This window comes from Cyprinus carpio, chromosome A2 (genome assembly GCF_018340385.1).
Source record: "Cyprinus carpio isolate SPL01 chromosome A2, ASM1834038v1, whole genome shotgun sequence".
Classification (NCBI taxonomy): domain Eukaryota; kingdom Metazoa; phylum Chordata; class Actinopteri; order Cypriniformes; family Cyprinidae; genus Cyprinus; species Cyprinus carpio.
Genome location: NC_056573.1, coordinates 20,386,031 through 20,402,843, shown reverse-complemented (window position 1 = coordinate 20,402,843; position 16,813 = coordinate 20,386,031). Strand labels below are relative to the sequence as shown.

The 16,813-nt window shown below is 36.3% G+C and overlaps 1 long non-coding RNA gene across 1 annotated transcript; it reads left to right on the top strand.

Moving 5' to 3' along the window:
• Positions 1 to 351: 351 nt before the first annotated feature.
• LOC122148986 lies at positions 352 to 7,967 on the top strand. The gene is made up of 3 exons (XR_006162766.1): positions 352 to 819; positions 929 to 971; positions 7,425 to 7,967. It is a non-coding gene; the product is annotated as an uncharacterized LOC122148986 (long non-coding RNA).
• Positions 7,968 to 16,813: the final 8,846 nt, after the last annotated feature.

Genomic DNA, 16,813 nt, shown 5'->3' with positions numbered 1-16,813 from the left:
TAATATTTTTTTTTGAATAGTTTATTTAAATTTTCATTATGATAATAATCCTGCTGAGACTGCTAAGGAAAATTCTTCTGTTTTTATTATGTCCTTATTTAAATTATTTAAAAAAGTGTAATAACTTATTTAATTGTTAGCATATCCATTTGATTGAAAAGTTAAATCGAAAATTAACAATTAACATGAATTTCCAAATTTCTTAGTATTTGGTTTGGAGCTCCATGTACTGCACAAGTTTGTAAATCCAGATGATCATGTTCTCCAACAAGATTTGAAAAATGCTAAAAAATGGTCAGTGTTCTTCTTTTTATATTATATTTTATTTAACTTGGTCATAACTTAATTTTAATTAGTTTAATAATAGTTAGTTTAATTATATTGTAATAGTTTAAGTAAGTGTGATTTTCAATGTGGTCTCAGAGTTTTGAACCCCACTGTACAATTTTCTCTTTTCGTTTGAACCCAAGGTCTCTTCTCCGTGGCTCCCGTAAAATGAAAGTGTGGTTTTTCTCTGGTTCTGTGCAGCAGAGGATGCCCTGTGGATCGATCAGTGGCCTTCCATCAGGTGGCTGCTAATGAATGAGATGAGAGTGGGAGGGTGAGTCTAGTGAAGTATTGCTCTCTTCAGCAGAGTTCTTGTCTCCGGGTCTGACAGCATCCTCCCCCCGGCCGCTTCACCACTATCTGTCCAGTCACTATCAATTACTAAGCTCTGAAACATCCTGCACCCTGTACACCTTCCACGGCGAGTGTGAATGCACATGTCGGGGCCTTGACCTGCTATGTGTGTGCGTGCCGCATGTCAGGAAACGAGAGGTAATGCTATAGAGGCAGGTGGCCACCGAAGCATCTTGCTACCCATTTTGTGTAATTGTGGTCATCTCACCTTGACATTGTGTGTGTGTGCTCTTGTCTTTCTACTAAGGACAAAGATGTTGGAGCTCTGGTACAGTGGTCAACCCATGCAGGTACGGTAGGACTGAATCCAGCCTATGGTATTTCTTGTATTCCTTAAGTTTTTCAAAAAAAAAAAAAAAAAACATATTTCAAGCATATTTGTTAAATAAAAGAAGAAAATCCAAAAACTGAATAAAAATGTAGTTCCTGCTGAAAAAAAGGATTAATCCAGCATAAGGTGGTTTGCTGGTTTTAGTTAGTCTAGTTGGCATTTCAGCCGGCCCAAACTGGTGTTGAGCTGATTTAGTGGATCAGCAAGCTGGTTTCTCAGGTAACGTGTTCAAAACACTCCCAAAACAAAGCAATCCAAGCAATCCAACCTAGGTTGAGTGTGGAAAAATAAACCACCCTTTTACTCACCTGCTATTTAAACTATACCCAAAGAGCAAAACAAATGGTAGAAAATGCCTCATACTTGAAGGAATTACTGCATTTTGCAGTCTCGCAAACAAATTTGTCTCAATTATACGATTAAAAAATCTTCAAACACACTCTCACATCGTCAAATGCGTTTCTGTATAATCATGCTTGATTCTCGGCGTGAAGAACCGAGCTGAAGAGCTCTGATTGCCAGAGTCACAGTCTGAGAGTGACTGATGAACAAGGCTGAAATTTCATGTTTCCTCTCGACCCCTTAAGCAGATGTCACATTCTGGCAATTTTCCCTTCAGTATTAATGGAGAGGCTCAGCTGGCCAGAGAGAAATGGTTATGAGTACCAAGCTTTTGGAAAGTTTGCAATATTCTCAAAGAGCTCTGAAGGTGAGTAATGACAAATCTAATCAATTCATCATCATCCCTTTATATGAGCTGAGAGTATCCATTATATCATTCTGTTATGCATATCTCCTTTGGACACGAGGAAGGCCAAATGGAACTCCATTAACAGAATGTATGTTTAAAACACCTTCTTTTGAGGAACCGTGTGCCATGCACAATGAATAGGAAGGCTTTTGTCTCTTTTTGATTTAGTTCCTCCGGCTTTGTGGCCAAGAATATATTCTTTTCATGCCATATTTTGCTTGAAGAACTAGAGGGAAAGGCATATAAGCCGTAAATTGTCTTAAAGAATGGGCTCTAATGACCTAACAAACTTTAATATAGCCTGTATTATTAAGTCGCCCCATTATGTATAGCCAGTATTTCCTACCCATGCATTCATCATGGTACGGACAACCTGGCTGTTGATTTATACCGTCATTTATTCCACATGAAATGAGCAGAGATTATATATTCTATTCAAATATATATAATGGGCTGACTGTGTGTGTGTGTCTGCATAAGAGAGTGAGTGCTTTTTCATTTTCTAAAAGTTTACCTGGTTCCTTTTACAATTTACATTCAACCATTTAGCAGGAAGTTCTCACGGTGCAACAATCTTGGAGGTGTGGGAGTTTTTTTTCATCGTTATTCTTTCAATTTATACGCACCTCATTGTCATGGGAGTCACTGTTAGTATAAGCCCATTACCTGCAGCTAAATGGCTTTCTGGTTGGTGATCACCAGCTTTGTACCAATGTGCTTAGCATTCATGATCTTCCCTGTTGAAATTTTGATTTTGTAAAATGTGATTAACTTAAAAAAAAAAAAAAAAAAAAACAAGTCATGTGGTTAATTGGAGTCAAAGGTGGTCTACCAACCATAAAAAGCTTAACCAAAATGATCTACCAGGTCTACCTCGGTCACGCTGGCTGGTGGTCCATCTCGTCAACCATCTAGACCATTACCAGACTGTCCCTGCGCTGTTTTTCTCACCAGTAAGTGATAATTGCCATTAAAGGGTTAAGATCCCTCATCTAGACTGGCTTTGGCTGATTAAAAACCATGTAAAACCAACTATTCAGCTGGATTTGACTGGATTTTGCTGCAAGGTCATCAAAGGCTTGTTAGATCGGTGCACCACCTGACACCAACCCAAATTCTCAATCCATCACACCTCTCTCATTTGAAAACGCTTTCAGAGTGGCTTGTTTTGCTAACTCGAGTCACAAATTCACAACCAATAATTTCCCAAATGGCCTTTTGGCCACACATTTCAAATTTTGCAGCTGCAGCCATTACACAAGGCTCACTTCATTCCACAATCACAATCAGAGAGAATCTCTGGCAAGCCAGAGCTCTCCAATCACTTCTCTGGTTCAGACACGGATATAGAGCTTTGATTGAAGAGCTTTGGTAATCAGAATGCTTTGACATTCTTTCCCCTCATCAGGGCTGGAGGTTTGGGTGTCCTGTGTTACGCCTGCAGGGCTGAAAGCAGACTCCCCTTCACAGTTTCACACATGCTCTGCAGGCATTGAGTAGGAGAGGACCCTCTGATTACAACTCTGCAACCTCTTCAGCCTCATGAATCAGTCCTGACCACTAGTGATGTCAGACAGGAAGGGACTGTGTGTGGGGGCCCAGTTGGCTCTTTCATTTCTTTTTAACCAAAATGATTTTAGTGTCTTTAGTCATATTTTATCACCAATGAGATTTTAGTCACTTTACAAAGTAGTTTTTGTGCTTAAAACACTTCACTAAACTTTTGAACTGTAGTGCATGTGCACATGGTTACATATGTTATGAAAAGAGAGAAGAATTTTATTTTATTCAGATTAAGTGGTTAACTGTATACAAGTGCAATCTTTATTTATGAAATAAAAAATAACAGTCTTAATTGCCCATATTTATAGTAAAAATAATCTATTTATTTTGCAAAGACTAAAAGTGCTTCTGAGGTAGGAAAGTTTCAAATTGGCATTTACTCACCCTCATGTTGTTCCAAACCTATATGCACTATATGTTATATTCTACCAATAGCTGACTGTTAGAGCTAATTCAGTGTAGCAGAGATGTCCAAATTGATTTGTTATAAAAATTTGAGCAAAACAGTTGCTTAATGAAAGATGTTTCTCAACTTTTAATTCCTTATTTAAAACTGTATATCATGGCCCTAACTGACTGGACATGCATAACATGCATCTATGGAATCTGGGAACCTCACATTTCGGCAATACTATCAGCAGCCTCTCGGTATAAATAACCCCTCAATTCCACTAACGTATCATTTGAACAGATGTACTGTAGCTGGACGTTGTGCTGTCTGGCCCCTGCTGTCATGGTGATCCCTCGCTCTTGTGTGAGGATGGCATTAATCTCTCAGTGCTGTGAATGAGGATCACAAAGGCCTGAAATTAGCGGCACGCCTCCAGCCGCACTCAGTGTCACATTTAACTGAAACACACACATATACGCGCATAAACACTTTGCCAGGAGTCATTAATTTTAGAGCTGAGCCTGGAAATTCAGCTATGGCCTTTTCATACCCGGCTAATGGCCTCTAATTGTGCTCTTAGCAGGTGTTGTGCTGAAGTGATGAGTTCTGTCTCTCATCCCAAAGCCAGGCTGGCCCTTCACCCTCATTAGAGAAACAGAGGTGGTCTCACTGCATTCAAAAACAACAGGGCAGATTGCTGTCCATCATAACTTCTCTTTCAGAGGCTGTGTTTCTAGTGTCCTTGATTGTGCAGTTTGTTGTACTGTGATAGTTTTGAGTATTTTTTGTAATGGAATACAGGTTTTCCACTGCGTACCGCACAGTAGCCTATGAACATGCAGCAGTATTTGGTATTATAACGTCAAACACCTTTTGTTCTATTCCAGATGACTTTGTTGATGCCACTTCAAAAGAGTGCAGATAGCAGCAATTAACATAATGAGGGTATATATAAAAATTCAATGTGGTTCAATAACACACATACACAGTTTTTTTTTTTTTTACCCCTTCCACAAAGCATGATGGGAACACTGCCACAGTATGTGTCTATAGACTTTACAAAAAACATATTCCACATTGATGTCACATGACCATTATGCTGCAAACAGTATTATGTTATTATTATGTATTTTAGTATTTATATTATTATATAATTCAATTAACAGAAACAATTTTAATATTTATTCATAGTTTTAGTTAATAACACCAATGAATATTAACTCTCGCATTGTGTGTTCTGATTATATAAACCACACATTTTAGCAAATGCTGTAGATATCTAATGCATAGCCAAAAAAACAAAAAACCTTTGTGCCATTCCGACCATTGTCTTTTTAATAATTCCATTGGTCCACTTTATATGGATGTTGTATTTTTAGGGTACATCCCCCAGTTTTGTGGCATATTTTGAGTGTCCAGTCTAACTTAAGTAACCATGAAACAAGAAACAAATTCAGCTTAAAGCTAATATTCTTTTAGGAACTCAGCTGTTTTGGTGTGAAAAACTGCAGATCTTAACTGAGTTTATGGAGTACTGCTTGGTGTTAAATTAGTCAGGCTGTACATGAAAGCAGTCCCATGAATCTTGCCCTCTTTGGACATTAAAATTTTTTCTGTATCATTAAAACATTGGAGGCAAAGGAAGTTCTATTATTGCCAACTTGACCTTTAAAGGGTAATTGCCTTTTCCTTACCAAAGGATAAAAACCCAAAAATTTTCAAACGAAAATAGGACCATCTTTACAAGCTACAATAGACTAAACAATAAAAATATGTTTCTCCATAAAATACTAGCTTTATCACTCAGGAAGAGATCTTAAATTGCCTTTAAGAAAAAAAAAAAAAGACAACAGTATTTATGGTACTGATTTAACTGTTCCCATTGAAATGTTCCCAGTATAAAAGAGGTTGCATTTGAATGAGAACAGTTTTATATGAATCAAACGGGTACACTGGTCACTTTACAAACTACGGTCATGTGATATGTTTTCCATGTTGTAAGAAAACTGAAAAAAATAGAATGCTTTAAAAGAGTAAAACACTTTCTGGCTCTTCGGAAACAGAGTCAAAGTTTTATCCTTAAGTTTATGGGGAGACTCTGGCTGCAGAATGAAAGCGTTCCACTGCAGCTGTCATGAAAGATAGACTTTAAAGGGCACTATTGTCACATCAAAGCACTGTGGCTCTCTTTGGGGTATTGTGCTACTTTAATGATTTTTTTTTTTTTTTTTTTTTTTAGTTGGCAGGAAACTATCATATATAGAAACCACCTGATCTGGAAGTGGAATGAAAGGAACTGTGTCTGGGAAAGATGCTTGGAGGAAACCAGCAATTTGAAAACATGAAAACAGACCAATTGAAAAAAAAAAAATGGCTCAAGTAAAATATGATGTATTGTATGTATTGTCACATAATGTACATACATTATGTGACAAAGATGTTGTAATTAGGCCTCTTTAACATGAGTTGAGATGTGTGTAGCTTACACACATCACACTGATGTAATATATGTATTTGGGCACTTGAAGTAATAGTTCACCCTCAGGCCATTCGAGATGAGTTTGTTTCTTCATCAGAACAGATTTGGAGAAATTTAGCATTTACATCACTTGCTCACCAATGTATCCTCTGCAGTGAATGGGTACCAAATGAGAGTCCAAATAGCACAACCCCGCCCATCGATTAACATCTTGCGAGGAGTAAAGCTGTGTGTTTGTAAGTCACATATGCATCAACGCTTTTTAAATTTAAACCATCACTTCTGGCCAAGATAGGAGTTCATAATCCATAATAATACTTGCTCCAGTGAAAAAGTCCATTCCCTCACATCAAAAATCACTTACTGTACATATTTGTTTAGAATAGTTTTGGACTGTTTTCACTAATAAATGGTTCTTGATCTGTGCATATTTCTCTCCTGATTTAGATTAAACAACTTTTTTATTGGAGAAAGCAATATTATGGATAGAGTTATATTTTAGTCGAAAACAACGGTTTGAAGTTTAAAATGTTTTGATGATGGATTTATTACAAACATACAGCTTATAGATTACTTACTTGTGGATTATTGTGATGTGTTTATCAGCTGTTTGAGCTGTCATTCTGACAGCACCCATTCACTGCAGAGGATCCATCAGTGACCAAGTGATGTGATGCTAAATTTCTCCAAATCTGTTCCGATGAAGAAATAAACAGATCCACATCTCTGATGGCTTGAGAGTGAGTACATTTACAGCAACATTTGTATCCAAATCTAACTTGAATGACATATTCAGCCTTCCAGATGCTCACTGCAGAAACCGTCACAGGCGCTTGTACTGTATAGGGCAAGTTACCTTTTCCATGGGGAAGAACTACAGTTAGACAATATGCCGAGGTACTGTAGTACACTACAGTGTTTTGAACATTGGAGTTAAAAGGAAGAAAATTGATCACCAGAGTCCAGCGTGGACAGAAAAGGTCAGGAGCTCCACTCCTCTCATCTCATCCTCCTGGTGGAGGTGCTGTTCCCATAATTACAGTGTAAGCAGTGCCTTCTAAGTGCACCTAAAGCAAACATCATCAGGCTGACGGCGGTAATTTTATATCATTACTGAATATGACTGGGTAGGGACATTAGCAATGGAACATTAAACTGCCTCATGCCACTTCCTAATGGTTTGTAAAACAATGTATGATTCTCTTTTTATGATTTATGCAACTTTCAGGAGACCGGCACAGAAATGGGGATGGAAAGAATGGGATTCGGTATATGCTGATGAAGAGGAATTCAAGATTGATGATGATGAATCATGATGAGTCACTGTAAAAAGTCAGAGACTAGTGCAATGTGGTGATAATAACAACAGCTGTGGTCATGAAATGATTCAGACATCTGCTCCCCATTGAATATTTTGTTTATTCTCATAATGAGGCAACAGCTTATTTAGCATGTTTTATTATTACTGAACTAATCAATGCAGGGGACTACAGAGTGTGTCCTGGGTCATGTTCATCCAGTGTGGCTTACTACGTCAGCCTGGAAAGTTTTGAAAGGTTTGTCCATTCATCGAGTCAAGCTTAACATTTGATGAGCCTTTGGGCTGCTTTTCACTCCTTTTCATTTGCTGTGTTTTCAGAACACAGGTTCATTCCATGTTATCTTCAACATTTTCTGGCTGACCAGTTGGACCAGATGGTCCTTGATTGCATAGCAGTACAATGCCAGCACTGACTTTGGGATCAGTCTTAAAGGAATATTTTGTGCAAAATGAAAGTTCTGTGCCATTTACTCACCCTTATGTCATTTCAAATCTGTATCTGTAAAACATTACCTAATTTTTGTGTTCAGAAAATAAATAAATAAATTAATAAATAAAAATAAGAACAATAATAAGAAATATAGAAATAGGATGAGCCCAAGCCCCAGTGCCACTGCCACCCTGGTGGCTTCAAGAAAATTGTGCACAGTCGGTGCATGCATTTACAGTGTGAAAAAGATACACACACTGAGAGGGAACAATTTATAAAACTTTGGTAACACTTTACAATAAGGTTTCATTTCTTAACATAAATTAACTATATAAGTTAACATGAACAGTATTTATATAACATGTGTAAATCTTAGTTCAAAATTTAAAGTTTTATCTGTTAATTTGTGAGTTTTCGCTGCTAGAGGTCGCATTTCCAAAACAATATCAAAAGGCGAAGCTTGATGCTATGAAGGAGAGTGGAACAATGGGAGATGTTGTTTTTTTTTCACATTGTTGCATGTGCAATAAAGCTTCAAGAAACATCAGTAAAGTTTCGGCCATCATTCGGTCAGGGTCCGCTAAAGGCATCATGTTGACGAAGTTTGGTGTAAATCATATGACAGCAGTTGGAGGAGTATATAGAAGAATTTTTAAGTTTGAAGTGTTGCCATCGCAACAGTATTTAAGATATTTAACAATATTCAAGAATCTCTTCACAGTTTTAAATCTGCTATATTTATTTCATTATTCTGATGAAGTATGAAGCAAATCGTGTAAAAATAAAAGGCTGATTTCAAAGCATTTTGAAAATGACACACTTCCTGCTGCCAGTTGGTGGGGCTATAACTTTGACTCATAATAGTCACATCTACAGTATATGATCAGACACCTTCAATGACCAGACTGCTGAATTTTCATCACAATCAGTCGATGTATCCTGGAGTTATTATGACACACTTCCTGATTCTCATTTTTCACCATAAATTTGTTTCCTCACCACGGCTAACTCGTTTGAGATCTCAAAAATTCCTTTTTTTGGGCAAATGTTCCTTTAAGAAAGCACTGTTTAAGTTTTACCAGGTGTAAATAAATCATTAGCACATTTTTGTTCACATTTAACTACTTAGCAAGCATTAGGAGAGAGAGAAGGTGTGTGTGTGTGTGTGTAGGGTGTGGGGTGGGTGGGGATTGGGGTGTTTGGGGGGGGGGGGGGGGGGGGTAAGAAGTATTTATGAAACTCTTTCAGATATTCAGAGCAGCGATGGATAAAACGTCACTGAATACTGAAGTGAAAAATCCCATTTCTCAGACACGCGTTGGGAGATTGAACATGAAGGGGATCGTTTCTCTGCCCTGGCTAATGTCTCTTCTGAGAGTCCTCTTTTTGCTAAATTAATTTCACTTCCTTTAAGTGCATGTTTACTTTAAACAGCACTGAAGTCCCCTGAATAAATGGATTTCTGTCTCATCCCCAGAATGTTCAGATGCTCTCCAGGTGCATGTAGAATTCAAGTATGCCCAAAAGACATTTTGTAGGCGTTATTCAAATTGCAGTTTTCTACACCACTGAAATGTGTGCACACCCGTGTATAACTGAAGTATGATGGCTGGAGAGTGTTTACTGTGCTTTTATCAGGAACTGTAAAACTGTCTAAGTGAATGAAATGCAAACAGCAAATAATAGGCCACCTTTCCTAATCCAGCAGCAAGGCGATATTATTAGATAAGGCATTACTAACTTAAACACATTCTTTACAGCTGAATTTTGTTTTGAATTTTGTTCGCATCACTGAATCATTATTTTCTTGTTTATCACTGTAAAGCTGCTTTGAAACAATCTGTATTGTATAAAGCACTAGGATATAAATAAAGTAACTTCACTATTGTGTTTCCGGCATCACCAGGGTTGCCAGGTACCAGCTAAAAATAGGAGCTCCCTCACAAAACCCATAATCTTGCAGTTATATCATTGTTATTTCAATGTTATTTTTCAACAGACTACATGCATTTCAGTCAGTTACAATTTATGCAATATGTCAAACAAACCTTTAAACCGCAAAAAGAAATTAACCCACGGCAACACTTTATGAGAATCCCAATTCCGAGGGAAAACCTGCATGGGAAACCTCATACTTGGCAACACTGGACATCACATTGTATTGCAAATGCAGCTTTATGGTCAAGTGAACCGAAGCAGTAATCAAACGCACAAGCCTAAATGGTTCTCTCTCATATACAGGTAGCAATGGCAACTCAGCTTCATTTTACTGAATTTGATAATTCTAAAGAAACGTATATATATCTCTCACATATGTAGCATTAGAAAATAAAAAAAAAAAAAAAAAAAAAAAAACATGCTTTCTCTCTCTTTTGGATTCTATTGAAGTGGTTTGTTTGTGCGGTTCAATAAAATGAGGCAATTAAAAGACGATTCACCAATTCATATACGCTTTCAGGCCTTTATTTTCTAGCAAGTTTTTTAGTTCAATGCTGCTGCTCTTTGGTATACTTTGACATACATTACATAAATTACTTGTATTCTACTTTTTAGTTTTATTCAATTGCAGCAAAGTAAAGCATACCCATAAAACTGTTCATTTGTATGTCTACACAAGTACTTTCCATTTATATTTTGAGTTCCATTTATTTGCCTCAAAAATCTACCTGTCTAAACCTGTGTGCTTTTGTGAGTCAAAGATGGCTGATTGCTTGTATTTGTGTTTATTTATATATTTTTTGCACATCTTTTTTTTTTTTTTTTTTTTTTTCGGCAGAAAACAGGAGTCCCTCCTGGAAAATTAATTACGTGAAATAATGAAGTCACTGAATTAGATCATTAGCTTGATTAACTCACTCCATATGTTGCAGTCATGGGAGAATGATGAAAAAGCAGGAAAACACATCAGCGCTTGTGAATCATAATTAAGAAATGCTAATTGTGTTTTTCATTACGGGAAAATCAATGGCTAACTCTGAAGACGTTACACTTGGTTTATTTTGTTTGGGCCCAAGATTTCATTTTAGAAGCTACATATTATGATGCTGAATGCTGAGAAAATATATGTCATTACTTTAAAGTTTAACTTTAATATAGGGTACTGTAACTATAAAAAGTTATTTTGCATACTCATTATTTTGACTTTTTTTAATGCAAATTGTTTTCATAGAATTTTCATTTATAGGTGCAAATTGAATAAAGAGGTGTCTCTGTAATATCGTACACCCAGTGCCTGGGAATACCACTTAGCTCATGTATTAAAGCTGACTACCTTGGCCCTGGCCTTGCTTTGAGACAGTAATATGCTGAGATGGGACATTTTTGGATTGTGCATTGTTTGCTGGGTCACCCACCATGTAATTATATTTTGAACCTGCTGGTGAGCTCGAGACAAGAGCATACATTTGAATATACAATAGATGACTGCAGAAACTATGGCAACAAACCATATAGACTAACACAATATGTGCATATATATATATATATATATATATATATATATCATGTTGTTCATGTTTTCAGTTTGAAATGTTCTCAAATAGGCTTGTTAATTTCTTTAGTTTATGTTCTATTTGTTTTCTTTAACCACATACCAGCCAGACATTGTTTTTGTATATTTTTGAAAGATTCTCTTATGCTCACCAAGGCTGCTGCTGTCTCTCTTGTTTATTTTGAAAGATGTTATGGCTTGAGAGACAGTACAGTCACTTTTCTTCAATGTTTGTCTATCCCTTGCACAGCTTGACGAGACAAACTTCTCATGTATAGAAAGAAAACATGCAACTTTACATGGGTGGGATGAAGACAGTTACCTGCAGCCTTATGTAAGCTGTATGCAAGTATGTTCTTTTTTGTGACATATCTTTAGATTCTGTTTTTCCATGAGGCAGGAAAATGCCAAATGCTACTGTCACCTGGATGACGCCTATTAGTGACATTCATAAGTTGTTTAGGAGAGGAGAATGGCAATAAGCACAGTATTAACACACATTGTTAAATAAAGCAGCCTAAAAAAGCAAGCACAAAAAGAATGTAGCAGGGCAGACTGGACAAGCACTTTTGTAAACAGAAGGTTTTCTGGAAGGTTGAGACCTTTAAAATATTTTGTATTGTTTTCCGTTGGTCACCAGGGGACACTCAGGGTTGTGTGATTGGTACTTGATGACAAGGAAGACAACAACTTCAGAGACAGACCCTTTCCATAAAAGTTGAAGCGGTACTCCATCCAAAAATGACAATTCTGTTATCGCTTATACTCTCATGTTGTTCCAAACCTGTATGACTTTTTTTTTTTCTGTGGCACACAAAAGATATTTTGAGGATTGTTCCAACTGTTTTTGTCCATGCAGTGAGCGCAAATGGGGTCCATGTTGTTTTGGACCCCATTGATTTTCATTGTGTGAACAAAACAGTTTTCTAAACTTCCAAATACCTTATATTGCATTCTACAGAAAAAAGAAAGTCATACATGTTTGGAATAACATGAGGGTGAGTAAATAATACTTTTGAGGTAAACTGACCCATTTTAAGTACAGTAAATAATTCACTTTTGCAGAGATACCAACATATAAAGAGAGACTATTGCTTACATTAAATTGTCGGAACAAGAGCTCTTTTACATTAATTAGACTGAACTATTAGAGGCTGCATGGCTTATTGAGCAGCTCACATTACACTGTGTTGTGTGTGAGACCCTCTCTGTGTGTGGCCTGTCCACTGAAACCTCGGCCCCCACATCCATGTCGTTCCATGTGGGGTTAATTGCTACACCTTAGCTCATGTCCTTGTGTTAATGCAAATGAGATCTTTTGACATCCTGAGACGAGTTTGTGTGGTGGAACAGAATAGGTGACAGCTTCAGAGCTTGTAAGGGAAGGTGTGTAACAAAGGCTGCTTGTCTGAGTTATCACTCTCCGTTGTTTGCCGAGGAGGTCGCAGAGGAACAGTATATTCATGAGCTGAAAGATGAGGGAGACACATTTATTTCCTTCCTCAAACTGAAAGGTAAAGCCCTTGTTCTATGAATACTCAATACTGTAGTCTCTACTAGAGTGGATGTGACATACAGTGACAAATGAAGTGGAATAAAATGGGCTTTCAGCTATGTGACAGGCACAGGAGACGTGTTCCACCTTAATTTAGCAGTTAATTAGATTGTTTTCAATTTACAGGACCAAATACTTTGTGTAGGAGAGGCTGAGGGTAGTTATATTTTTTTTTTCTCCAGTGATTTTTTTTGTATAAGCGTACACCTTAAAGACTTGAATATATATATATATATATATATATATATATATATATATATATATATATATATATATATATATATGTATATATATATATATATATATATATATATGTATATATATATATATATATATATATGTATATATATATATATTTATATATATATATATATATATGTATTATATATATATATATATATATATATATATATATATATATATATATATATATATACTGTAAAAACATATAGTGAAATATTATTACAATTTAAAATAACATTGTAAACTTGTGTATTTGCATACTTTTTCTGTACTGGTCTTGTTTTTCCACACATGGTGACCTTGTGCACGTACACAGAGACATATGATCACACCGCTGTTTACCATATCCACTTATAGAAGCCAAAGCACTTTTTTCCCCTTCATGAGCTAAAGGTGATCTTTACTGCGGTAGGAAATGGCCAAGATCTGTCAGCTCTGACAAATGTAGGCCAATTTTGCAGCGTTACACTTTGTTAAGGCTTGTGTCCCCACAAAAAAGTCACCTAGCAGCTGTGTTAACCAGCCTACTGGGAGGGAAGCCAATACAGCGTAGCAAAGTAAAAGATCAAGGAAGTGTGCTGTTTAGCCTGGGTCATTTAACTTCGCTTTCCCTGTGCTGCAATATCTGTATACATTTTTTTCATGACATGTATACACAACCTTTATTGTTTAATCTGTTTCATTATAGCTTGTGTTGTGAAGATGACACAGAAAATATGCTCAACACTGTCAAAATGAAATGTTCACACCATGTCCAGAAGCTTAATCCTTTTATTTATTTATTTATTTATTTTTTAAGCTGATATGTACCATCATGTAATATTTTTGCAGAGAATGACGAAAATTTGCCATCTGACAGGGTGTGAAAAGATTTTGTGTCTGGTGATACTTTTGTGTCATTTAGTTAGATTTGATTTGGACATCTTATTCATACTGTAAAGGTCATAGACACATGTAAGAATACTTTCACTCCTACAAACACACAACTGATATTACTGTTAAAAAACAGGATCAAGATGCTCATTCGTTTGGAGAAATGCAAATGTGTGATTAAATAGCAACATATAACCCTTCTACCTGAATTGAAAAGGGTCATTGGTAGTTCACATGCAAATGAAAAGATTTGCATAATGACTCCTTTATTGTAATCTTCTGAGATTGGATCTGTGGCCAATGTAAATTAAATTCATCACTTGTGGAATGATTCTTAATGAAAGTGGGAAGGATCTGACAGCTATGCTATTTTACTACGAGTATTTAAAATGGTCATCATGCAGATTGTGATGTCTTACCTCTTTCAATAGAAATGTAATTGACCTATATTGATAGGAATGTGTAAATTTTAAGTCCTGGAACAATTCTCATTCATTCTTCTTAGGAAACCACAGTCGAGGTACGATCCATAAAAATCGTTTTACATGGATAGTTCACACAACATTTAATTTCAGAACTGTATGCATTTCCAACACAATCTATGGCAAGTTTGAACTATTTTACATTTTGGCAAAATGGTGGCTATGATTTCGTATAATCTCATTTGCATGTTTCCATCTGCTTATTCCATAGTGATGCTTATGTTTAGGGGTGGACCTTCATGCTTGCTTTTCTATAAATCCTAAGTTTTTGTACGATTCACATCAATCGAATTCATACAAAATCGAAAACTTACGTTTTCCCCTGAGATCATGCTGGCATTTCTCTCTTCTCTGGAACAAAAAGAACATATTTTTTAAAAAAAGCCTCAGTGTTTTTTATTTCCTTGTCCATACAATCAAAGTCAGTTGGGTCTAGTGTTGACTGACTATCATAGTATGAACAAAAGTGTAAAAATTCTTGTGTTCCACAGACGAAAGAAAGTCATACAGGTTTTGATTAAATGATGACAGAATTTTCTCCTAAATCATATAGCAATTTTTTCTTCCTAATGTCACCCAAGCCCTTTCTGATTTATTCATGAAATCTTTTTTTTCCCCCTCCTCATTTGCTTCCAAGTTTTAAACAACATGCCAGATGAATTTAGAATGAAGTCTCTCAAGGATAAACACTCACAACTTACAAAACTAGACCTCTGTTTTCATGTGCTTTTTGTGATAAAGCTATTATTTTTTGCCCATAAACCATAATTCTTCACATTTCCATGGTTACAATACCATTTACAAGGCATCTTTTCAATGTTCTCGCTTTACAGAAAAGACGAGAAAGAGTTGTTGTATTCGCAAAAGAAGATATGCGCCTCTTTTACAGCAGGGGGTAATTATTCTAAGAACAGAGTAGAGAGAAACAGAGGAAGCATTGCATCCTCTGAGTCAGGATTATATTTAGTTCAAGCCAAGCAAACGATGCAAACTGATCATGTAATTGGTAAAGACAGCAGTGTTCAAGCAGTGCATGTGCAAAGCACTTTTGGGTATTGTTATATGAGTGGATTAAATGTTTAGAAAATGATCTCACAAGGTTAAGCAATTAGTTTATTCCTTTCTCTCCTCGCCTATTATTTATTTTCTGCTCTCACTGGATGTTTAAAGCAGAACGCCCAGCTCTCAAAGAGACTCGTAAACTTTTATATTGTATTTTCACTTAATTAAAAGCATGTCCTTTATTGACTGTCTCTGCAGAATGTTGACTGATGCCCATTTCTTCATTGTCCAGTCAAGTGTGATGGGACTTTATAGTCCAAGTGGGCATGATGGAAATTCTCACTCGAATGTGGGTCGTCCTTCATATCGCAGTGACATCAGTCAATAAAGCTCAGAGAAATTGAAGATCTCTTTACTCTCTGAGGCCAAGCTTTATATAGGCCTTTTGATTTTGGCTATGGGTCTGTTTTTCAGTGATTTAATAACTTGTGTTCCCACATCCGGGTCTTCGTTGTTTTATCTTCACACAGATTGAATCGGGCAGTTGTGGTACATCAAACCAGGTCATGACACAAGGCTCTCTGTGACCACCATCACAAGCATTTTCTTTCTTTTTGTCGAGTTCTCTCAGATCAAAGAAAACTTACTGGAATACTTATTCAAAATGTTTTATTGTATCTCAATGCATTGGAATTACTGTATATTCATCTGGTCAATTTTGTATTAAAACATACTTATATAACCTTGAGCATTTCAAGAGAGGATCCAAACCCAATAAATGGATTTACATAAATTAATAATACACAGGGCTGCACTGAATCCCAAAAATAATCCTCTTCCTTTTGGCCATCGAGTTCTTAACACAGCATTTATACACCACACTATGCCATGATCTCTACCCGCAGTCTATAAAACCACAACCGCTGGTCTATGAGTATTTAATGCTTAAAAACACAAGGAATTGTATCCAGAGATTCTGTAATTTCTTCTGGTTTGTACACAGAAGTGTAGATTACAGATAACAAAGAGTATTAAAAACACTTTATGACCGGCTTCATTAATTTGAGTCATTTTGATTCAGAAACACAGTTGTACTGAATGATTTTTAATAATATTATTATGAAGTCGAGGAAAAGATGATCGATTCATGTACGCTCCATGTTGCCATTTGAACTGAGACAGCTAGGTCGATTTGTCACACCATGTTGAAGTTTTAGAACC